A 25663-nucleotide genomic window follows, 5' to 3' on the forward strand; every position below is an offset into this window, starting at 1 on the left:
TACATTTTCTATTTCATCCTATAGAATATTCAAATAATGTGTGCTTTAGGATTCAGATACAGTAAAATTAATAATTGCTATCAGTTTATGAAGAATATTCTTAATTGAAACTAGCTTTAAAAAATTATATGTGCGTGGTGGTGAACAATACAATGACTTCTTGTTCATGTTGCCTGCTAGTCTGCTAGTACTGGGTAGTGTCATCCCTTGATTTGTGCCAAGATGCCAGCGGTTTTACCCATTATTGCTCTGACATCATTAATGCAAATGATGACACAGTGGAAAAGGCAAATAATATCATCATATTACTATGAAAGCAGTTTGGTGTTACAGATGACCTGTGAAGTTCTCAAGGACTCCCTGAGTGTTGCAGACCCTATTTAAAAATTTTTTTATAAAATAAATACATGAAAGTAAATAAGTGTGATGGGGACATTAGGAGTATTGGAAATGGGGATGATTTGTGATTTTGAATAGAGTTCCTTGTTTTGAGAATACTGAGAAGGTAATCTTTGAGTCATAAGAATGTCTGAGGGAAGAATTCACAAGGCAAAAAGCGTAACTAATGCTAATGCCCTAGGCATGTTTCAAGGTCAGTCAAAAGGCAAGTCTGAGGAGATAGAGTTGAGTGAATAATGGTTAATTAGAGAGGTAACAAGGGAGGAAGATTATATAAAGCTTTGCAGGCCATAATAAGGATTTTTTTTTATCTTTTTACAAAACAGAAACATACAAGGTTTTTAGGAGAGGAGTTACATAACTTGGTTTAGATTTTAAAGGAATCAGTCTAGCTGTAGAACAAAGACAGTAAGAGTGCATGGGTGAAAATGCATCAATGTTCTACAGTGAGACTATTGTAGTAATCCGGATGACATATCATGATGGTTTGGACCATAATGGTAGCAGTTGGGGTAGGCAGAATAAAGTAGTTGAGTTATGGGTATGTTTGAAAGATAAGGCTATCAGGAATTTCTAATAGATTGCATGGATGGTGCAAGAAAAAGATTAGTCAAAAAAGATTGTAAAATTCTTGGCTGGAGCATATGAAATGACAATATTGCCATTACTCATTATAGTTACAACTGCAAATGTGTAAGTTTGAGGAAGACTAGTTTAGTTTTTAGATGCTACACGTGAAGTATCTTTTAGAGATATAACGTAAGATACTAGGTATTATGATTGTGTATGTGAGGCTGGATTGAAGGGTGAGTTCATGCTAGAGATAAAAATAAAGTAGGTTCTTTGTCATCAGACTGGGCGAGATCACCAAGGCAGTCAGTGTAGATTGAAAGAGATGAGAAATCAATACCTAACTCAGGACTCTACCAACATTAAGAAGTTGAATAGAAGAGGTATAAGTGAGGAGACTAGAAGAAGCAGGCAGTGAAGTAGGGGTTAATTCAAGAGTAAAAAAATGTTCTTAAGGTCAAGTGAAAAATAGTAGAGCTGATTTCCTATGTCAAATTCTATTGACAGTAAGATGAGAACTGAAAAATGATGGTTGAATTTAATAATATGGAAACTAACGGTGACCTTGGTAAAGAGTTCTCTTGGGGTAGTGCAGATAAAATTCTGATTAAATTGGGTCCAAGAGAGAATAAGATCTTTAACATTAAGCTGAAAGGCTTAGTACAGAGAGAACAGAACACTTTGAAGCAAAACACAGTAGAGCCCTTTAAAAAAAATCTATACTTCAACATCATATTGAGTTTTGTTATATAAATCAAGGCAAATAGTATTCAATCAGACCAGTAGTAACTTTAGAATTACATGTCTGTTTAAAGTTTTAAAAATAGGAAAATAGGAAGCTCAGTAAGAAAATTATTATAGTTTTTATATACTATAAAATTTATAGTATGTTTAAAAAGGCACTCAACTCTCACAACATTATGGAAGCTATAGTTTATCAAGATATTTAAAGACATGAAAGAAATAAAACTATACTGTCATTGCCAAAAGGATATAATTTTTCATCATTTTTAACTTTTCTTTTGCCAGGGGAAAATCTTTTGTAATAGGTAAAAGAAGCACAGAGAACAAATTAAATCAATTTTCTTCAGATGGTTTTGTTTTTTTCTTAGTCTCTATGATAAATATAGAGAAGACAGTAGAGTAACATTAAGGGTATTTCAATGTGCAGAAGACAGTAGAGTAACATTAAGGGTATTTCAATGTGCAATTATCACATTAAATATACTTCAAAGAAATTAAGCAGTCCAAACAGGGATATTATTATTGATATGTAATTTTTTCCTTCATACTTAGAGATTGTCTAACTTGTCCCACCATTCTTTAGTATTTTTAAACCTCTTAATTTATTTATGAATCCGTTTTTTTTTTTTTTTAAACTCTTACTCTCTGAGGCGCCAGGTTGCCTCAGTCAGTGAAGCAACAGGCTCTTGATTTCAGCTCAGGTCATGATCTCACAGTTCATGAGATTGAGCCCTGTGTGGGTATGCATACTGACAGCCAGAGCCTGCTTGGGATTCTCTATCTCTGTCTCTCTCTGCCCCTCCCCTGCTCGCTTGCTCTCTCTTTCTCAAAATAAATAAAAAAAACATAAGAAAGAAAGAAAGAAAGAAAGAAAGAAAGAAAGAAAGAAAGAAAGCAAGCTCTTACCACTCTTACCCTCTACCAGGCACTTTTCCAGGAACTAGAAGAAAAGCAGGAAACAAAATTGCTGAAAGTGTATGCTTGCTGTGTATGTTGGTTTGCGATTTTAAACAAACAGGAGTAAAACCACATGGAAAAACACAATAACTTGACTGTGAAAACTTGAATGTGAAATAAAACACATTTTCCTCCAAGGTTTTAAAATAACCTACATTTTGGTAAATTCTTATCTGTGCTGCATCCCAGGTACATGACTTATCACATGTATTATTTCAAAACAGCAAACTCTTCTTGAATAAAGCATGTCTAGGGGCACCTGGGTGGCTCAGTCGGTTGAGTGTGCGACTTCGGCTCAGATCATGATCTTGCGGTTGGTGAGTTCGAACCCTGCGTCGGGCTCTGTGCTGACAGCTTGGAGCCTGGAGCCTGCTTCAGATTCTGTGTCTCACTCTCCCTCTGCCCCTCCCCCGCTCATGCTCTGTCTCACTCTCAAAAATGAATAAATGTTAAAAAAATTTTTTTTAAATAAAGCATGTCTAATCCTCTTTAATTACAGTTGTAACATCTTTGGTCCCCATGTCTACTCCTGATGTGCTGTGACCGTTACAGAATTATAAAACTAAACTTGTACTTTAACCATATTTTGGCAACACAGCCAAAGAAAGATGGAATGGGATCTTGGAACAGATAAGAAATGGAGAACCAGGCTTGCAAATGGCTGGACACCACACATCTCTAAAAGATTAAGAAAAAGGAAGTGCAGAAACTATTTTGAGCTACAAGAGAAATTTGAGAAAATTATATTGATACAGCAAGGACAGTATTTAAAGACAAAAATTGTGAAGATTGTAATAAATTATGATCATAAAAACATCTCAGTGGATAGGATGGGTATTAGGATGATCATAATATTCATGGATCTTCATGCAAGTACACAGATATGTAATATAGCAAAAAAAAAACTACAACAAAAATGAAGGAATTGAACATGATTCTTTTAGAAAAAAAATAGATTGAGTAAACAACAGCAACAAAAGAATAGAATGAAGAGTATTTGACGCAATCAAAAATCTTGACCTAATAGATGTGTATGGAACCATATACCCACAAGCCCAGCATTTGCATTATTTTTAAACATTTACAGAAATATTAATGAACAGCTTCCATGTATTAAGTCTTAAAAGAAGTCTCAGATAATTTAAAAAGAAAAAGCCTACCTCTACTAGATACTTTTCAAAGTGTGAAATATTAGCCAAAAATTTATTTCACCATTAAAACAAAATACACTTTCTAAATAATTCTTAGACAAGAAGAAAATAATAATTCATGTTATTTAATTATGTAAATATTACATATGTGGTATGATTAATTCAAGAAAATGTGTCAATTAGAAACAAAGAAAATGTATGAGGTTAGCATTTGGCTAATGCTAACAAAAGATTTATTTTAGGAGAACCTATTCTATAGAACAAACTCAAGGGAAAAGAAAATAATTCTAAATAGAAAGAAAATTGTAGTTATTGTTTAGTAAAACCCAATGCTAATCTTTTGGGCTACTGGCAAGTTTGATTGCTGATACATACACAACCTTAGAAAACAAAAATAGGTTGGGGCACCTGGGTGGCTCAAAGTCGAACCTGACTTCGGCTCAGGTCATAATCTCCTGGTTCATGAGTTTGAGCCCCACATCAGGCTCTGTGCTGACAGCTCTGAGCCTGGAGCCTGCTTCAGATTCTCTGTCTCCTGCTCTCTCTGCCCCTCCCCCACTCGCACTCTGTCTCTGTCTCTCTCAAAAATAAATAAACATTAAAAAAAATTAAAAAAAAAGAAAACAAAAACAGGAAAATAAATTCAGATAGGGAGTAAATAGATAAAATTCTGAGAGTCTTTTGTACATAAATTTAGGCTAATCAACTAAAATGTTTAGATGAAATGAATTGTTTTCTAAAAACAAAAATACTCTACAGAGCAAGCCTTATAAGTAATTGACAAGGCAGACAAAAATCCTTTTCCTAAATAGATACAAGTCTTCGAAGATCTTATTGGCGAGTGTAACATTTCTGGAAAAGAATATAGAGAATATTGAACTCTCTCTAAACTATATAGCTGGAATGGGACAACAATTAACACAAAAATAAAAATTGCAATTAAAAAAAAATTTCTTTCTGAGGGTGTAATCAACTGAGTCACCTTAAACAAAAACATGTAGGCTCTAATAAGCAGTGGTTCTAACGTGGTAAGGGTCTGATCCCAGAGCTTTTAGCAGTAGGCACTTCAGATTCATGGAAGGAAGTCGGCATCTGTAATTTTTACATGCTTCTAAAGCAGTTCTGTATGTCTCCACAGTGCCCTAATTTGAATATTATGCTAATACAAGCAAATGGGAATTCCAGTGTTTTATTCACCACTAGCTACCCTAGCCAGTCATGACCTGGAATTAGGAATGTGATTGATTATAATCTGAGTCTAATTCTCAAACAAGGTGTTGTTTCCACTGTGTTGTTTGGAATAGTTTGTAAAAGTATGGAAAATACTTACATTAATGTTTTTCTTTACCTTTTTAGGTAAATTATTTTTATAAACACTTAAAATTGTTTTAAATAGTAAATAATAATTAATTTCATCTATTAAACTGGTCTAACTTGATGAGTGGATAGTTCTCTTGAGGGCTGTCCTTCTTCAGGAAAAAGAAGAAGGACACTGGGGAGAGCGTATAATCCTCCGAGATGGGACGTCATAAAATCGTAGTCTGTACCTCACTCATGGATTGTTAGACTAAGAGCTGGTTCTTTCTCATGAATGCTGAGACCACCCTGGGGAAACCTAGGATATTTTTTTTTCTTAATGTCAGTGCTAGAGTGACCTGGATATGTACTGGAAACTGCAAAGCTACATAGGCTGCCAACATAAGGGAGAAGACTAATTTTGTGTAGGCAGTAACTATAACCCAAGGTTTAGGTTAGGGAGATAATGAAGATGAGGTAGGGTTTCTAAACTAAAAAACTCCTTTGTTTTAATGTTTATTTATTTTTGAGAGAGAGAAAGCGAGAGCACATGGGCGGGGAGGGGCAGAGAGAGAGGGGACAGAGGATCTGAAGCAGACTCTGTGCTGACAGCAGAGAGTCCAGTGAGATGGGGCTCATACTCATGAGCCTGGAAGATCATGACCTGAGTGGAAGGCAGACGCTTAACCGACTGAGCCACCCAGGCGCCTCAACTAAAAAGCCCTTTGAAAAATGTTCCCTCCATCTCTTCATGTCAGGCCAAAATTGTCTTTCTAAGAAAGCCTATACACAGCGGTATGAAAAGAGCAATTCAGAGATATTTACAGATATTATGTTGAATGGGTTTTTTTGTAGACCTGCTTTACACATAACAATCCAAGTAGCCTTTATGTCCTGCCGTAAATTTTTCCAGTATTCCTCTTTAACTTAGCTTTGGTATTTTTTACATGATGATTCTTATTTTCTTGATGCAGCTATGTAATTACTTTTCAGAAGCAAGAACACCAGGCCTGTTTTCTTATTTCTGTTGGGTTAGTGTTCATTTTGGCAGTTACTATAATTGCATATTACTGAATTCAGGAACACTGGCCAGAAAAATAAAATGGGAACTGGTGCAGCACTATTTTGATTCACATACTAGTTTCCCTATAAACGATTTCATGAGCAAAACACTCTGTCCAAAGGCTTCCAAAACCCCACAAAAGCAATGTGATCAAAAACATTTTTTTAACTCAAGACAAAACAAGTGGAAGAAAACTAAAACATAAAAGGAATAAAGCACTCTCCATAATTATACTTTCAAAAATGTTTCATTTCCCCCTAAATAGCACATATGTTTTCAATAGTACTTATTTTGAACGTTTAATGTTATTCATAGTTACTGAAGTATACTATTGTTAAGAATTAAATCCTATTACAGTAAGAAGAGCTCTCTTCTGTTAAACTAGTATGAATAAATCACAAATCAAACTTCTTGAATACATTAGTTATTATGATTGCGATTTTTACATATGCAAATTTCAAGAACAGTTTTTCTGAGACAGAGGATCTTCATCTCAAAAGTGACAGGGGAGTGATTTATGAAAGCAAAGATTCTAGAAATGTAAATAGTTAATCTGTATTAACAAAGGAAAAGTAATATACCCAAATAGTTACAAAATTACCATTAGGATTTGAATAATAGCTCAGACCATTTGATTCTTCTTATTAAAGGAATAACAAGACTTAATTTGTTAAAAAGTATTTATTATGCTGTTGCTTTGTATTAAGTTAATGTGAAAAGCTCAAACATAACATGGAATATTATTAATAATGCAACCACAAAATTATAAGATATATGATATGAGTGAGCAGAGTCTGATTTTTCTGTATGATCTTGTTGACATTTATTAGTTCAGGTGTCCATTCATCCTCTGTGATAGTAATTTATTGTCAAAATGTAGACTACACCCTTAAGCACTCAGTTTGCTAATTTCCCTGCTATAGTTATTCTTATATGGCTATTTTGTCATTACAAAAAATGCAGACAATGCTTATCAAATAAAAATTACTTAGATATACTGAATACATATGTAAAGTACATTAACATAAGTGGAGGAAAAGCAACATTTTCCTGTTGTTTCTTTTTTTACCTCATTTACCTGAATTTAAATAGATTTATTTCTTCATTTATACTTAATAAATAAAGAACAATCAGCAACATGTAATTCCACAGAAAAATCTCTATTAAGTCAAAGGAATGTTGGTACTTACCATGTTTTCCAATCTTATATTTCATTGGTGGAAAATTTGTAATCCTGAATCATTTTAGAGTTGACGGTCAGCACTTAATATTGTTAGAACTATTCTCTAAATTGACTTGTTTAGATTAAGCATTAGCATTTATGATACAAATTAAAAAGAAATAATAAAATACACAATTTTATTGAAAACTGACTTGGGAAAATGTTTGGTTTATTTATGACAGTGGCTTATGTTTTTAATCAACTTTTTCTCAGGCTAATACTAAAATTATTTCATAATTCATCAGAAAATTTCTTGACAAAAAATAATTAAAGGATTGTTAGCAGAGGTTCAAATTGCTAGAGTAGAGAGGAAATCTTCATAGAATTAAAATGTTGCCAAACTTATCCACGAAGTAGACCAACTAGGACTATTAGGTCATTGTCACTTAGACCCAGGGGAGGCCTATAATACAGGTATTGTTGCACTTTGTGACAGAGAGTACAATTATGAAGAAGAAAAAACCCTCAATGCTTATAATTTAGGAATCAACTTGAAACCTAGTACTCGATCGAATTTATTACATAGCTTGAATAATCTCTATAATTACATGGTCAGTATTTGTCTCTGAATTTGTTCTAAGGTAATAGAGGCGTAACTACAGTGAAAAGTAAGAAGTCAGTCATACAAAGAGACTGAGGGAAAACAGACTAAGATGGCAAGTATTTTATCACACTAGCAGGGAAGAATTTCACTCTTTTGTAATATCTCACAGCCTTGCAAAACAAAAAGGAATAAGGCAAAATTAGGTATTCATTGTAACAATTATTAATCACCCTTTATAGGTCAGATGTTGTTTTAGTTTGGAATATATAAATGATGGGTTTCAAAGCAGGTGACCCCAAAAGGTGCTACTCTGGCAGATTGATTATTTTGAGCTAAAGTTACATAAGAAATAGTCCATGCAAGGACACTCTAACCCTCCTTTCTCCATGAATGTAGGAAATGAATCTCCCATGTGAAAGGGTGTCCTCCCAGCATAAAAAGGAAAGGAGACATCCTTACAACCAGAGAGAGAGAATTTGGAGCTAAGAAGGCTATATAAACAAGCCTTGTTTGTTACTTATTACTTCCTCTCTAATTTCCTACCCTAAGCTCAAACTTCTTTGTCTTATCAATTCTTCACAAATTTATTGTTTCCTTGTCAAAAGGGTATAAAAGCTGTCTACTTTGGTCATTTCTTTGGGTCTTATATCTTTTAGACTTCCTTATGTATGAAATAAGATTAAATTTGTTTTTCTCCTGTTAATCACCCTTTTATTACAGGGGATATCTCTGCCAAGAACCTAGAAATGTAGAGGGAAATTTATTTTTCCTCCTCTGCATGAGTAAGCTTGTGATATTTTCCCAGCTGAAGTGTGCGTTTTGTCCAAGGGAACAGTCACTGAAGTGAATTACTGTAATAAAAGTCAACAGACTTCCAAGTAAAGATACAAACAAACAACTATGGAGCACATGCTGGGGGGAATTAAATTTTGACATTCATTTCCTAAGGAAAATTGATATTGGGGTAAAAATTTGAAAGATAAGATGGCATGCTGGGGAGTTATAAAAGTAGTATAGAGAAAGGCCTGAGAGGCAATATGTACAAAGGCAAGGTGGGAAGGCACTTTCCAATGGAACAAAATCTTCTATGTAGATTGGCTATAGAGTGTTCGTGGTTAGAAGGAGAGAACCTGACACCCATTCAATCGTGTGATACACACACAAGAAGGCAAATATTCATCCTTTTACTATACACTGTTATGTGTTGTCAATTATACATAAGGGTGACACATTTATTTATATATGTGCAGCTTGGGCTAGTTTCTGGTAGAAGCTTTAAATATCAAGGATCAATAATTGATATGCATTGCTTTCACTTTTTTTTTGCATTTGCTATCTGTGGAGCTCATATCTTTTTTTCTTTTTCAAGTTTTTATTTAAATTCTAGTTAACATACAGTGTAATATTAATTTCAGGTGTAGAATTTAGTGATTCGTCACTTACAAACAATACCCAGTGCTCATCATGAGTGCCCTGCAAAGCTCATTTTAATTCTTTTAGTTCAACTAATACTTTAGTTTTGTTTGGTTTCATTTACATTTATCCCTATATACACAATGACAAAAATCTATAATCATTTATAAAATATCACTAAAGAGGTGATGTTTGATCATTTATTTAATCAATAGAATTGTTAACTTGGGGTTAGTGGGATTAAAATGTGTTGTCTTCCTTTTATTTACTGTCCTTACAATATGGCAGAGAACGATAAATCAGTACCTTTCAGTATAGTTAAAGATATTACTGCTTCTGGGTAACTATATGTTGATGCAGATGTTAAATCTAATCTAATCTAAATTATATGTGGATATTAGTAATTAAGACATTAACACACTAACTGTTACTTGGGATTGTGTTAATTATTTTTTATATTGGAAAAAATCATTTTTCATTAACTACAGAGTTAAATTTTATTTTTCTCAAAATAGGAAAAATAGACATAATCTGAGAGTAAATTTTGTGTTTATAGGTTCTAAGGGGATACAGTTTAGAACAGAGTAACTCAACTAGAATCTTCAATTATCTCAACACACTGAGACACTTTCTGCAAAAATGTACTAAATTTTGGGGCACCTGGGTGGCTCAGTCGGTTAAGCGTCTGACTTTGGCTCAGGTTATGATCTCACAGTTTGTGAGTTCGAGCCCCGCATTGGGCTCTGTGCTGACAGGTTGGAGCCTAGAGCCTGCTTAAGATTCTGTGTCTTCCTCTCTCTCTCTGCCCTTCCCCCGCCTAAACTCTGTCTCTCTCTTTCCCCAAAATAAATAGACATTTAAAAAATGTGCCAAAATTCATTGACTCTGCTGCATATGCTACAGTGTCCTACTCATATACGTGGCACTTTTCTGTGTACTCCATTGATTTTAAAGTGCTAGGAGCAGCATCTCTGTGTCTTACTTCCCAATGCTACTTCTAGAACCTTCTATTCTTCCTCAAATCATACAACTTTGAATCTGATGTCATCAGAATAAACCCATCCAGATGTTTTTAGACACCCAAGTTGGCCTTCTCATTCTAGGAGGATAAAAACCTTGATTAAAGTTCCAATTCCCAAATTTTGTGCTTTGATAATTCTTGATTATTTCAATATCCATGCAGATGAAAATTTCAAAACTCAGATCTCTCAACTCCTTTTTCATTCTGCCCTAGCCACTCATTCCCATGACTATACCTTAACTATCATACTATCAGTAACAAATTGCACTTTCTCCATAATCAAAATTTAAGAACCCCACTCTTCAATTAGCACCTCCATTATTTCCAGTTTCCTTTTCTAATATCTTGATCTCAATAGTCCTTTGACTCTCCAAAAACCTAAAATCATTAACACTACTGAATTTACATTGTTTATCACTGGGTACTTCTTTAATACCATCAAACACAATCTGATATGCTGTGTTTTCACTTTCATTCAGTGCAAATAGTTATTCACTATTTGTTTTATTCTCTGATATATGTCCTTTTTTAGGATTGTGCCATTTAGTTTTACAACATTTGAAGGTTTTTCTATATATTTTTCTGCTATTGATTTCTACTTAAATTATGTTGTAGTCAGAGCTCATATGTCACATGACCTAAATATTTTTATATTTAGTAAGAGTTGTTTTATACTTTAGAAAATAGTATATCTTGGTAAATGTTTTGGGTACATTTGAAAATGATGTGTAGTCTACTCTTGTTTGTTGGAGGCAATGTTTTACAAATATAAATTAGATAAAGCTGTTTGGTAGTGGATTTTAGATTTTTTTATATCCTTGCTGATTTTATGCCTACTTATTCTATTAATTATTGAGAGAAGGGTATTAACATATCTGATTATAGCTATGAATTGTTTACAGTTGTCAATTTGTTTCTCCTTGAAGAACTTTTGCTTCATGGATTTTGAAACTCTGTTATTAGGTTCATGCATGTTCAGGATTGTTAAGTCTCTTGAAGAGCCAATCCATTTGTCATTATGAAATGATCTATTATTTATCGCTGGCAATATTCTTTGTTCTGAAATTGACTTTGACATTTTTTATATAAAGTCCAGCCTTCTTTGACCACTACTATCACAGTATATATTTTCCCATAACTTAAATCTTAACCTATGGATATCTGTATATGTGAAATGTTTTTTTCAACAAGCAGCATATAGTTGGATATTGCTTTTTTATCCAATGTGACATTCTCTTCCTTTTAGTTGCTGGGTCTCAGTCATCCTATTTTATATGATTATTAATATTATGCTTAATGTATCATCTTACTATTTTTCCCAACTGATCTTTGTTTCCATATTCCACTTTTTTACCTATTAGTATTATACTGACTACTAGCAGAGGCCATGTGTAGTTATCTAAAATATTCCCCAGTTCGGCTTTCTCCATATCCTCAAGGTAAGAAATATGCTGATTTCTGCCCTGTTTCATCCTTTCTGTCCTGCAGCCTACAAATTCTCTCAAGATAATAAGCTGGGATAATTGTAGGGCTCACCTCATTTGTTTTCCAGTTTTTTAAATTGTTTCCCAATTTTATAATTTAACATAACCCTTACTTGTTCCTCTCCACCCTTTCAACCCATGTCCAGGCACTGTTTTATTTTTCCCCTCCCAAATTAGTTTTGGAAATACTATCTATATCTATATCTATATCTATATCTATATCTATATCTATGTGTATATATGTATATATGTATATATATATATCTATATCTATCTATATCTATCTATATCTATCTATCTATATATAGATATATATATAGTATTACATACTGCTCAGCTAAAATTAAAATAAGACAATGGGAGTGCCTGAGTGGTTCAGTTGTCTAAGCTTCCAAGTCTTGGTTTTGGCTCAGGTCATGATCTTAGGGTTTGTGAGTTTGAGACCCATATTGGGCTCTGTGCTGACAGCTGCTTGGGATCTTTCTCTCCCTCTCTCTCTGCCCCTCCCTGTCTCACTCTCTATGTCTCTCTCAAAATAAGTAAATAAACTTAAAACACTTTTAAAAATAAAATAATGATTTAGTTTACTAATTTGTTTTCAAACACTCATTTGCTCTCCATTCTACACTTTCAGCCTTTTACCCTAATATCAACAGGTGTCTGTAGCCTTACATCTGCCTTAGATCTGCTCAGTACTTTAAGTTTGATTTTATTTTTGATAAGAATAAGCATATCTGTTGTCTAATGTTAAGATCCTGACTTTAGAATTTGAATACTGGCTTGAGACCTTGGGTAAGGCATTTAATCTTTCTACCCTCTCTTTCCTCCATAGTAAAACAGTGATCTAAATTGCACCTACTTGAGGTTGTTGTGAAATTAGATAAGTAAAAAACAACATGGAATATAGAAAAAATTAGTGTTACTCTTATTAAATAACTAAAAATTATTTTGATGATACTTAGAGAAAATGTATTCTTAATAATGGGCCAGATATGTTTATTTTATTAAACTGTATAAGAATAAACCACAGAACAAATTATCTATTCAGTCTAAAGTCCCATCTATCCTAGTGGTACCCAGAATTCATTTTTGAAAGAGCCATCCATAATAATTGCTCTGTATGAAGTAATGACCTTCATGACAGCCGACCTCAGTTCACTACCTCAAAAGAGAGTTTTTGGCCAATTTTCCTCAGTTCCAGTGACTGTAGGGAGATGATCACAGCAGGTTTGCAAATAAAAAACAAGATTTCTCTCTTCTTGGTCCATTACTTATAAAATTGAGATGTTAAAATGCTTTTGGAATCACTTGGACTAGCCCAGATGATGATGGCTTGAAGTTTTCTTGGAGTTTTTCATACATCATCTGCTCCAAAATGAAATAATGATTCCTAATGTAGTCCTCACTCAAGGCACAAACAAATATGTTACTAATGAGCATTTTCTTTAATGGAGTGGGTCTTATTATAGAGAAAAAAGAAAAAAAAAGCTCATTATTCCTTGGCAAATCTACCTTAATACATGCTTTTGTGGATTCATAAGAATAATAATGATTTGTGCTCTGCAGAAACATATGCAATTAGATTTCTCAACACAAAGAGAACAAAACAACAAAAACTCAGCGTATCAGTGGATCTTCAACTGTGAATTGATAGTCAATTGATGTGTATAATTACACAAATTTTTTAAATAAAAATAACGTGGAACACGACTTGAGGTTGATAGTGGTGACTAAAGTTTTATTTTTGCATTTTAGTGAAGATCAATTGGAAATCTTTGATTATCAAGTCAAAATAGTAAGCAATAAATATCATAAGGAGTTGAGAAATCTAAATCTGTTGCAAACACATTATCAACAATTTTTCTTCTGAGGGAAACTTTCAAAATGTACCTAAAACATGCAAAAAGACACAGAGGGAGAGGGAGAGAGGGATATGAAGTATGGATTCTATCTAATGTTTATGTTATGTGTGTGTGTGTAGATAGCTGATGAATAAATGATGATGAAGGAAGGAAGGAAGGAAAGAAGGAAGGAATCAAGGAAAGGAAGGAAGGCAGGGATGGAGGGAGGGAGGAAGGAAGGAAAACAGGTTGGTGTTTATGCAAGTATGTGTGTGTGTGTGTGTGTGTGTGTGTGTGTGCGCATTTTAAATTAATAGTTTCATATTTTCAACATTTTCCAAACAGAAGCAAAGTTAAAGGTATCTTTAATGATTCCCTTCCTTCTTATTATTTGGCACTAATTAAGAAAGAATGATGGTTTCAGGTGTTCTAGTCATATTGGAGTAATTTTACGATTGAAAAAAGACGCTGAAAAAGAACAAACACAGGAAAGAATTCCATGTGGAATATGCATCTGCTTATTTGTCTTAAATCCTGGATTTTAAGGTATCTTAGAACGTGTTAAAATTTTAGAACTTATCAAAATGAAGATCATTTTGTAACGAGGAAAGGAAGGAAATCGTTTGTTTAAATAGTTCTTTAGTTATTAATTGTTGCTATTTTATCAGTGCTTTATATCAGAAAAGGATCACCTTTGACAAAAAAATCCTTATATTTCAAGAGAAAGATTTAAATGGCATTTATATATCATATAATTTCAATCAGTTTTAAGAACTAGGGTTAACTATATTCGTGCCAGTTATGGCACGAATCAGTCTTAAATACCAATAACACACTATAACAGGTATGTGGGGCCAGTCCAGTGACCAGATTGTCCCCAGATTCATATTCCATCCCTTCAATGGAAGGCAAATTTTGGTGGCATGAACATTCATGATATATGAATTTTGTAAAATCTTATTGAATGAATAAAATTAATATCTCTAGGTCTCAGGATTTTACATTAGAATATAACATACCTGTCTTACTTTTGTACTGAAAATCAAATGAAAGCCAAATATCAAGAATGAAATATTCAAAATTCTCATTTTATCAGCCATATCTTGTTTCTCTTTTTGTCATGAAAACCTTATTCAACCCCAATCCAAGGAAATCTGCCTGACATGGGCAGCTGGAGACAGGGTCTCTTCATGGTATGGGAAATAACTGATGCTTGATATAACTATCTATTTTGAGTAAAATTAGGAAAAACAAAATTTGGCCTGTAAATTTTTTAATATGTAACCTGCTAATTCATCAATCCTGTTTTCATGGTCAAGATTCCATTTTTCAGGTTATCAGACTCAAGAGAGTAGGAGAGAGGGCTCTGTATAGCTGGGCCCACCAGTAAGAATAAAACCATATTGACCAAGTATTACACAGAGTTAAATCTCTTAAATTTTAAGAGACTCTCTATTCTAGCATCTATAGAGCTTTGAACCTTTTGATAAACTACCACTAGATCCGAGAATACAGATATACTGTCTGGTGATCAGACTATACAGAGCAGGTGTTTGATGCCCGCCCTCCCTTCAAATAAGTTAGGAAATAAGATTTCAGTGTTTCAACTTTTGCCTCTAATAAAAGGGTTAATATTTTCATCCTCATATGTTGTTCTACCAAGATAACGTTTGATGTTTTTGGCATCTGAAAGTAAATATCTTAAGAGCATGGTATTTGCCATAGTATATCGAACATACGTTACTTCCAGCCTAAAAGTCCCGCATAAACCTATCTGTGGCTCCACTTGGGCGTTCAGCAAGATGTTCTACATCCCTTGTTTGCACAACAAGCGTCTATAAAAATCGCCTGCCAGGAACATGGACAAAATAGGTACATAGTACTTATGAGCATTCTACAGGCATCAGGCAAATGATTTAAATCTCTGTACTTAGCCTTTGTAACAACCTGCATGGAATGCTGGAGCCAAGATCTCATAGCTACTGTTCCCAAATGAAAACAAGGCAAAACACTAAAAACTAAAAGTTTGGTTTTATTATAAATGTTTGTAAATTCATTTAGTAGGAAATCATGCTTTGAACTGCTACGTTAGTCTTCTTTTATCCAACCAAATGAAAATATCCACGTGCTCCCCTGCAGAAATATTAATAGGTTTGTTTATGAGGTGTAATATAGCCTGAAGTCTATGTTTTGTATTACTTATCAAATTAAAAAAATACATTAAAATACACATTTGGTCCCTTGGCTAGGGGTCATGGAATTGGGAGAATATACCTGTATTGCTCCTATGTCATTATCATTACAGTACATTAGTGAGAGAGTATGATTATAGACCAACCTATTAGTGGCTTATTCTACCTAGAAGATGTTGTAGAAACAGTAATTAATTATCAGCAGCAGCAGCAGTAGCAACAGTAACAGAGGCAAATTCTCACTTTAATGGAAATAAATGAGTTGTCTCTTGATGAACCAGAGAGTAATTCACCTCTTCTTAATTGTATATTTATGACAATAAGTTTTTAAAGAAAACTAGTTATATGTTCCTCTTCTGCTTCATCTTCTTTTCTGCTGAATAGAAATAAATTTGCTCACACATGTTAAGGAGTCTGAGGCAGGACAGTAAAGTCTAGCAGGTGTTCAAGTCAGTTTTAGTGGGCTTTTCCTGGAACACCTGGTTTACTTTCTCTAGCAGATACTCTAAATTATAGAACCAATCTTATTATTATTTTTTTTAATTAGAGAAACTTGGTATTGAAGATACCTAGAGTAAAATTTCTGTCCAAATATAGCATCTTTTGGAAGATTTTTGGGAATAAATTCCAATTGGTTTTCATTTTGTTTTCCCTAAAAATATTCCCCTTTTATTTTATTTATTATTTATTTTTTTAAAACATAATTTATTGTCAGGTTAGCTAACATACAGTGTATGCATGTGCTTTTGGCTTCGGGAGTAGATTCCCATGATTCATCGCTTACATACAGCACTCAGTGCTCATCCCAACAAGTGCCTTCTTCAGTGCCCATCACCCATTTTCCCCTCCCCTCGGCCCCCCATCAACCCTCAGTTTGTTCTCTGTATTTAAGAGTCTCTTATGGTTTTCTGCCCTCTCAGTTTGAAACAATTTTTTCTCCTTTCCTTCCCCCATTGTCTTTCTGTCAAGTTTCTCAAATTCCATATTTAAGTGAAAACATATGATATCTATCTTTCTTACTGACTTGTTTCACTTAGCATAATACCCTCCAGATCTATCCACGTTGTTGCAAGTGGCAAGATTTCATTCTTACTCATTGCCAAGTAGTATTCCATTGTATATGTAAACCACATCTTCTTTGTCCATTCATCAGGTGATGGAAATTTGGACTCTTTCCATAATTTGGCTATTGTTGATACCACTGCTATAAACATTGGGGTACATGTGCCCCTATGAATCAGCACTCCTATATCCACTGGATAAATTCCTAGTAGTGCTATTGTTGGGTCATAGGGTAATTCTATTTTTAATTTTCTGAGGAACCTCTACACTGTTTTCCAGAGCAACTTCACCAGTTTGCATTCCCACCAACAGTGCAAGAGGGTTCCTGTCTCTCCACATCCTTTGCAACATCTATTGTTTCCTGAGTTGTTAATTTTAGTCACTCTGACTGGTATGAGGTGGTATCTCAATATGGTTTTGATTTGTATTTCCCTGATGATGAGTGAGGTTGAGCATCTTTTCAGGTGTCTGTTGGCTATCTGTGTGTCTTCTTTCGAAAAGTGTCTATTCATGTCTTCTGCCCATTTCTTCACTGGATTATTTGTTTTTTGGGTGTTGAGTTTGGTATGTTCTTTATAGATTTTGGATACTAACCCTTTATCTGATATGTGATTTCAAAATATCACCTCCCATTCTGTTGGTTGCCTTTTCATTTTGTTGATTGCTTTCTTTGCTGTGCAGAAACTTTTTATCTTGATGAGGTCCAAATAGTTCATTTTTGCTTTTATTTCCCTTGCTATTGAGTAAGAAGTTGCTGTGGCTAAGGTCAAAGAGGTTGTTGCCTGTTTTCCCTTCTAGGGTTTTGATGGCTTCCCATCTGACATTTAAGTCTTTCATCCATTTTGAGTTTATTTTTGTGTATGTTGTAAGAAAGTTGTCCAGTTTCATTCTTCTGCATGTTGCTGTCTGGTTCTCCCCAGCACCGTTTGCTAAAGAGACTCTTTTTTCCCATCGGATATTCTTTCCTGCTTTGTCAAAGATTAGTTATCCATACATTTGTGGGTACAATTCTGGGTTCTCTATTCCATTGGTCTATATGCCTGTTTTTATGTGAATACCATACTGCTTTGATAATTACAGATTTGTAGTACAAGCGAAAGTGTGAGGCCTCCCACTTTGGTTTTCTTTTTCAACATTACTTTGGCTATTCAGGGTATTTTGTGGATCCATACACATTTTAGGATTATGTGTTCCAGCTCTGAGAGGAATGCTGGTGCAATTTTGGTTGGAATTGCATAGAATGTGTAGATTGCTTTGGGGAGTATTGACATTTTAACAATATTTGTTCTTCCAATTCATGAGCATGGAGTGTTTTTCCATTTCTTTGTCTCTTCTTCAATTTCTTTCATAAGTTCTCTATAGTCTTCAACATACAGATATTTTACATCATTGGTTAGGTTTATTCCTAGGTATTTTATGATTCTCGTTGCAATTGTAAATGGGATTGATTTCTCTTTCTGTAGCTTCATTATTGGTGTTTAGAAATGCAATGATTTCTGGACATTGATTTTGTATCCTGGGACTTTGCTGAGTTCATGTATCAGTTCCAACAGCTTTTCAGTGGAGTGTTTTGGGTTTTCCATGTAGAGTATCATGTCCTCTGCGAAAAGCGAATGTTTGACTTCTTCTTTGCCAATTTAGATGCCTTTTATTTCATTTTGTTGTCTGATTGCTGAGGCTAGGACTTCCAACACTATGTTAAACAACAGTGATGAGAGTGGACATCACTGTCGTGTTCCTGATCTCAGGGAAAAAGCCTCAGTTTTTCCCCATTGAGGATGAAGAAGGGCATTATATCATAATTAAGGGGTCTATTCATCAAGAAGAGCTAACAATTGTAAATGTTTCTGCCCCTAGCTTGAGAGCACCCAAATATATAAATCAATCAATCACAAATATGAGCAATCTTATTGATAATAATATGGTAATTTCAGGTGACTTTAATACTCCACTTACAACAATGGACAGATCTTCTAGGCAGAAAATCAATTAAAAAAGCAATGGCTTTGAATGATACACTGGACCAGATGGACTTGACAGATATAGAATTTTTCATCCAAAGGCAACAGAATACACATTTTTCTTAAGTGCACATGGGGCATTCTCCAAAATATGTACATACTGGGTCACAAAATAGCCCTCAACAAATATAAAAGAATTGAGATCATACCATACATATTTTCAGGTCACGATGCTATGAAACTTGAAATCAACCACAAGAAAAAATTTGGAAAGCCTCTAAATGCATGGAGGTTAAAGAACATCCTACTGAAGAATGAATGGATTAACCAGGCATTTAAAGAAGATATTTAAAAATATAAATGGGAGCAAATGAAAATGAAAACATGACAGTCCAAACCCTTTGTCATATAGCAAAGGCAGTCCTAATAGGAAAATACATTACAGTTCAGGCCTATCTCAAGAAGCCAGAAAGATCCCAAATGCACAACTTAACCTCACACCTAAAGGAACTAGAAACAGCCAAGAAACCCCAAAGCCAGCCAAAGAAGAGAAATAATAAAGATTAGAGTGGAAATATACAATATAGAATAAAAAAAAATAGAACAGATCAATGAATCTAAGAGTTGTTTTTTTTTTAAAATAAACAAAATTGATAATCTCCTAGCCAGACTTCTCAAAAAGAAAAGAGAACCCAAATAGATAAAATCATGAAAGAGGACAGATTACAACCGACACCACAGAAATCCAAACAATTATTAGAGAATACTATGAAAAAGTTATATGCCATCAAACTGGATAACCTGGAAGAAATGGACAAATTTCTAGACACCCACACACCGCCAAAACTCAAATGGGAAGAAATAGAAAATCTGAACAGACCCATAACCAGTGAAGAAATTGAAGCAGTTATCAAAAAACTCCCAACAAATAAGAGTCCTGGGCCAGATGGCTTCCTAGGGGAATTCTACTAGACACTTAAAGCAGACTTAATACCTATTCTTCTCAAGCTCTTCCAAAAATTAGAAATGGAAGGAAAGCTTCCAGACTCATTCTATGATGCCAGCATTACCTTGATTCCCAAACCAGACAGAGACCCAACTAAAAAGAATTACTGGCCAATATCTCTGATGAACATGGATGCAACAATTCTCAACAAGATACTAGCAGACCAAATTCAACAGGAAACAAAAAGAATTATTCACCATGATCAAGTGGGATTCCTTCCTGGGCTGCAGGGCTGGTTCAATATTCACAAATCAATCAGTGTGATTCATCACATTAATAGAAGAGAGGATAAGAACCACATGATCCTGTCAATAGATGCAGAAGAAGTGTTTGACAAAATACAGCATCCTTTCAGGGCACCTGGGTGGCTCAGTCCGTTGAGAGTCCGACTTTGGCTCAGGTCATGATCTCGTGGTCTGTGAGTTCGAGCCCCACGTTGGGCTCTGTGGTGACAGCTCAGAGCCTGGACCCTGCTTCTGATTCTGTGTCCCCCTCTCTCTCTGCCCCTCCCCTGCTCATGCTCTGTCTCTCTCTCTGTCAAAAATAAATAAACATTAAAGAAAATACAGCATCCTTTCTTAATAAAAACCCTCAATAAAGTCGAGATAGAAGGAATATACCTTAACATCATAATTTTCCCCTTTTAAATCATTTCCCAAAGTTTATGTGTTTTTGTCATGTTGAATAGTATGGGATTTTTCAAGCTATCTTAAAATTTTGGGGGGACAAAGTAAGATGTGCTAAAAAGTAGTTCATATGTAATTTGTGTATGTTTTTCATTTAGTATCATAACAAAAATCTTGTGTGGTATTGAAAAGGTACATAAACATAGTCTTAGTTCAATGACTTTACAAGTTTACATTTCTCCATAATTCACTTTATCATTTACTATTTTAGTCCTTTGAGCTTATTTCCAATTCACTGTTATTAAAGATAATTATGTGATTAACACCATTGTGTGCAAAGTGTAGAATACGTTTTGTAGTACGTGTATTGATTTAGGAAAATAGAGTAGAGGATGTTGAAAGAGGGAAAGAAGGGAGTTTAATAAAAGGCAGTGTGTAAATTTTTCAAAATGATGTATGCTCAGAAGACATTAGACATTAGATTAAAATATATAAAATCTCTGGGGGCACATGCCTGTCTAGATATGGAGACAGATAAAGTAGGGAAAAAGGAGTGGTCCCAACATGCTCAGGCATGAAGCCTGACCAGCCAGAAACAAAATCATACTGTTTCTTTCACTGAGAGAAATGTTGAATTAAACCATGTTTGTAATTGTTTTTAATGACTTGTAAACATCTGACTTTAAACGTAGTTGTGTTAGACAAATTCAATCTATGTCTTCATACCTATGGTCACGAAATAAATCCATTCCAAAATTTTAGATCAGTCATTATTTTATATGCTAAAGTATTTATTTGATTTCTAAGAATTCCATAAATCATTAATGTTTGTAAAATATTTCAAATGCTGGAGAAGTATAAAATAATCAAGTAAATAAATCATACTACTATCTTTTAATACTACATTTCCCCGAGAAATTTATGTTCCTACTTAATGAAATTAGTTCCTATCTTCTTTCCTCCCTCTTAGACTTTAAATAATTCAATCTTCTGCTCCTACCCTGAGATTTGCCTCATAATTTGCTAAGAAAATTATACAAACAAGACTCCTAAAATGCTTCATATTTGCAATACCACATTACCTGCTCCTTTACTCATATTTCCTGCCTTCAATTCTCTTATAAGGAAAACTGTACTTCCTGCTCGCATGAAAGCCTTGTCCAAACCCTCAACTTTTTCTCTAATTCCCATGTTCCCTAGGCTTCTTAAAGAATTAATTCCTGAAATAATCTTTACCCAGAATCTTAAATTTCTCCTACTGTACTAGATCATTTCTGTTAACATTAAAACAAGTCTAGGAGCACCTGGGTGGCTCAGTGGGTTAAGGATCCTACTTTGGCTCAGGTCATGATCTCATGGTCCATGAGTTTGAGCCCGGCGACAGACTCTGGCCTGTCAGCACAGACCCTGCTTTGGATTTTGTGTCTCCCTCTCTCTCTACTCTTCCCCTGCTTGTGCTCTGTTTCTCCCTGTCACTCAAAAATAAATAAACATTTAAAAACAACAACAACAAAAGGAATATCTGTTCTTAAATGAAAACAAACAAAAGTAGAAAAAAATATTTAATTCCGCAGCTGTTCAAATTTATCACCCCATTTTTCTTTCCCTTTCACAGTGAACATTTTAGAAATTATATTCTGTTATATTCTATATAAACGGACTCTAACTTTCTTACCTCCAGTTCTGTAGTCAGTTCCTATTGGACTTCTGCTCCTATGTTCCACTAGAACTGCTCTGGCTTAGCCAAAGCAGAGGTCACATGAAATGTTTCCTGATCTCAGTATTTAACATAGTTCCCTTCCTGATACACAAACTTCTCTTTGTCCCAAGGACAAAATACTTTTTTTTTTTTTTAACATTTATTTATTTTTGAGAGACAGAGAGAGGCAGAGCATGAGCAGGGGAGGTGGAGAGAGAGACACACACAGAATCTGAAGCAGGCTCCAGGCTCTGAGCTGTTTGTTAGCACAGAGCCTGATGCCGGACTCGAACTCACGAACAAGACCATGACCTGAGCTGAAGTCAGATGCTCAACTGACTGAGCCACCCAGGAGCCCCAAAATACTTTTTTTTAAAATTTTCCATCAGGGTCACCCTATTGGCTCCTTCTTCTCTCCCTTACTTCTCATGTAGTAATTCACGGAGCTTAATTCTGCCCCCCACGACTTTGTTCTTAATATGTTATTGTTTGGTGATCTCCTCTAGCTCCATAAACATTAAATAGCATCCATGTGATAAAAACTCCTAAATTCATTTGTACAGGACACCCGGTATCCCAGGTTACAGGCACATGTATATGACATAGGTCTCTTAAATTTAATATGCCCTCTAGAAATATTATTATAAACTTAATAAGTCTTGGGGTGCCTGGGTGGCTCAGTCAGTTAAGCGTCTGACTTTGGATCAGGTCATGATCTCCTGGTTCGTGAGTTCAAGCCCCACATCAGGCTCTGTACTGACAGCTCAGGGCCTGGAATCTGCTTTTGACTCTGTGTCTCTCTGTCTCTCTACCCACCCCCATCTCTCTCTCGCAAAAATAAATAAACATTAAAAAAAATTTAAAAAAACGTCAAATTAATGAGTCTTGTATTCTTCTTGTAACCTGTTTCCCATCAAGGTGTTCCTTCAATCAACTCCATTTTACTGAATGTTACTATCCTCTACTGATACTAAATCCCCAAACCTCAGAAGCACCCTTAATTATTTTCATTTCCTTAACACCCACATCTATTACATTAGGAAGTCCTATCACTTTCTCTCCAAAATAAAACTGGATTTTGCCAAATTCTATCCATTTCCAGGGGCAATATTCTAGTCCAAGTAATAATTGCCTCTACTTTCTTAGCTTGATTCCATGCTTTCCCATGTGTCCCTATGGCAGATTTTCCCTTTTAAATAGTCAATGTGATAATCCAAAATTATCCAAACTCAAATTAGATCATAAAATTTTCTTGCTTAAAAACCCTCATTGACTTCTCATTGCGCTTGAAAAATAGACACACTTTTACATAGTCATCAAGACACCACCTATATTTAGCCTCCTACTCAAATATATGCTTAGATTATTTTGTTCTCTTTCCCCAGATCTTAACACCTCTGTATTGCTGTTCTCATTTAGGACTCAACTCAAAGTTCACCTGGGCATGGCCGGGACTGTCAGAGAAAGTTTTCGTAAAGCTAACGGTGAACAAGAAACAAAGTTGGATGTCCATAACTATGGCTGGGTATACACTTTTTTCTTGGTCTTCAGAGGAATCTTTGATTTGTTCTAAAACAACACTCAAAGACAGGAAAGTTCACAGGCATAAGCACTTCTGAGTTGGCAGAATTTTTCCTCACTTGGCTCCTGCAGCACTGAATTTCCAATCTGTCTCTGTTAGCCATGTACACCCATATCATCATTTTTCTTGCAGCCGAATTGATTTGCATACATTCTTAATACTTGAATATTAAATATAAGCAAAAGTAAACTCAACTGAATTAAAAATCATTGTTCCTTCTAACCCCTAAATCAACATTAGTGTAAGAGACCTAGCCTACCCCACCCTATCTTACATGGAATAAGGTCTCTGAGACAGGAGGAAAGGGCCTAACTGTCCGAACGCCCCTGCTTAATTCTCTGCCCACCAATTTTCTCCATCTTTTACATCAGTGTCATTTTCTGGTGACACTTACCAGTATCTGAACATGGATTATGTATACACTTACTTACATATTTATCATCTCTCTCTCGTGCACACAAAAGTTAAGTTCTGTTAAAGCAGAGATTCCTATCTTATTCCTTTTATATTCCTGGTTTGATAGACTATGGTAACTCATAATAAGTAGATGTTCACTATGTTTTACTGAAGGAATAAATATAGCTAAATTCATAATACCTTCCAGAGGCTCTCACTTGTTATTCTTGGTTAACATATAAAAAAGATAAAGTATTTAATGCTGTATAATGTGATAATTACTTATGCATCTTCCTTCCATTTTCTCTAGCATGTTTACAATTTTATTCACCTGCATTCATTATACTGATTAATGTACTTGTAGTAAAATAGGTCTCTATGGATGAATAAATTTCATGCTGGTTATCATAATTGAGAACTATAATTGGATCATAAAAATTATCATTTATGTGGAGAGATATATTTGGACAACATACCCTTAAACCAAAGTAATAATAATAAGATCAGAGAAGTAAATAAATGAAATAAATGTGTCATTTGCATATAACATTTATTATTTGCATAGAACAATGCCTTGTCATTGGTGTAATTAAAAATAAAAAAACATTTGATTATAACTCAGGAATTAGGCACATATCCAGATTTTAATCTATTAATCAATGAAAATGGGGAAACATTTTTAAAATATTTATTAGGGAACTTTAATCAAAGCCACAGACATTTTTATCTGTTTGTGGCAGTGCACAGAGAAAGAGAGTAACAGTATAAAACATGCTAATTAAACACCTTGGAGGTAAATATTATTTCACTTTTATATATTTTTTAATTGGAAGGCTAACTGATCTCAAGACAACACATCTGGTAAGTGACAGAGTCAGAATATGACCTCAGGCTCATCTTTTTTCTTTCCTGATGCTTCCCACACATGGCCTATGGCATTATAGTAAATGACCAGGGCATTTTCACCTACATTTCAACATTGCATCCAGAGTTATAAGACAAAAACTGCTTTGAGTTAGAATTTAACTAGAACTTATAAATATTTTACTAATGTTAAATCTGATCTCTCTTTTGAAATATGTCCTCTTTAAAAGAATGGCATTTAGAATTTATTTCAGATCTTTAGATGTTTTATAAAATAGCTCGTGAAGACAGAGCATGCTGTATCAGCAGGCATGATAGCATAGAAAGTATTTTTAAAATTGTAAATAGATTTCTATTACATCCTGATCAGTTACTCACCAGTAGTTTTGGCATTCTAGTAACATACAGTTGTATAGGAATAATAACTTACCACTTAATGTGACATTCAGTACCACATTCTGGAATCGATTAATGGTTACAGTCAGTCAGGTATTCACTGGGAATCATTTCTGTTGTCTATCTGAGCTCTTCTGTATCCTTCCCAATATATACAATATGATTATATCGTAT

The 25663-nt window shown here is 34.5% G+C and overlaps 1 long non-coding RNA gene across 1 annotated transcript in view; it reads left to right on the forward strand.

Annotated features, from left to right (window-relative positions):
* Positions 1-24397, forward strand: part of LOC122235847 — a 162415-nt gene extending 138018 nt beyond the window's left edge. Inside the window, exon 4 of the long non-coding RNA XR_006213923.1 lies at positions 23671-24397. This is a non-coding gene — a long non-coding RNA (uncharacterized LOC122235847). The remainder of the gene's footprint in view (positions 1-23670) is intronic.
* Positions 24398-25663: the final 1266 nt, after the last annotated feature.

The sequence above is a fragment of the Panthera tigris genome, chromosome F3, assembly GCF_018350195.1.
Source record: "Panthera tigris isolate Pti1 chromosome F3, P.tigris_Pti1_mat1.1, whole genome shotgun sequence".
Lineage (NCBI taxonomy): Eukaryota > Metazoa > Chordata > Mammalia > Carnivora > Felidae > Panthera > Panthera tigris.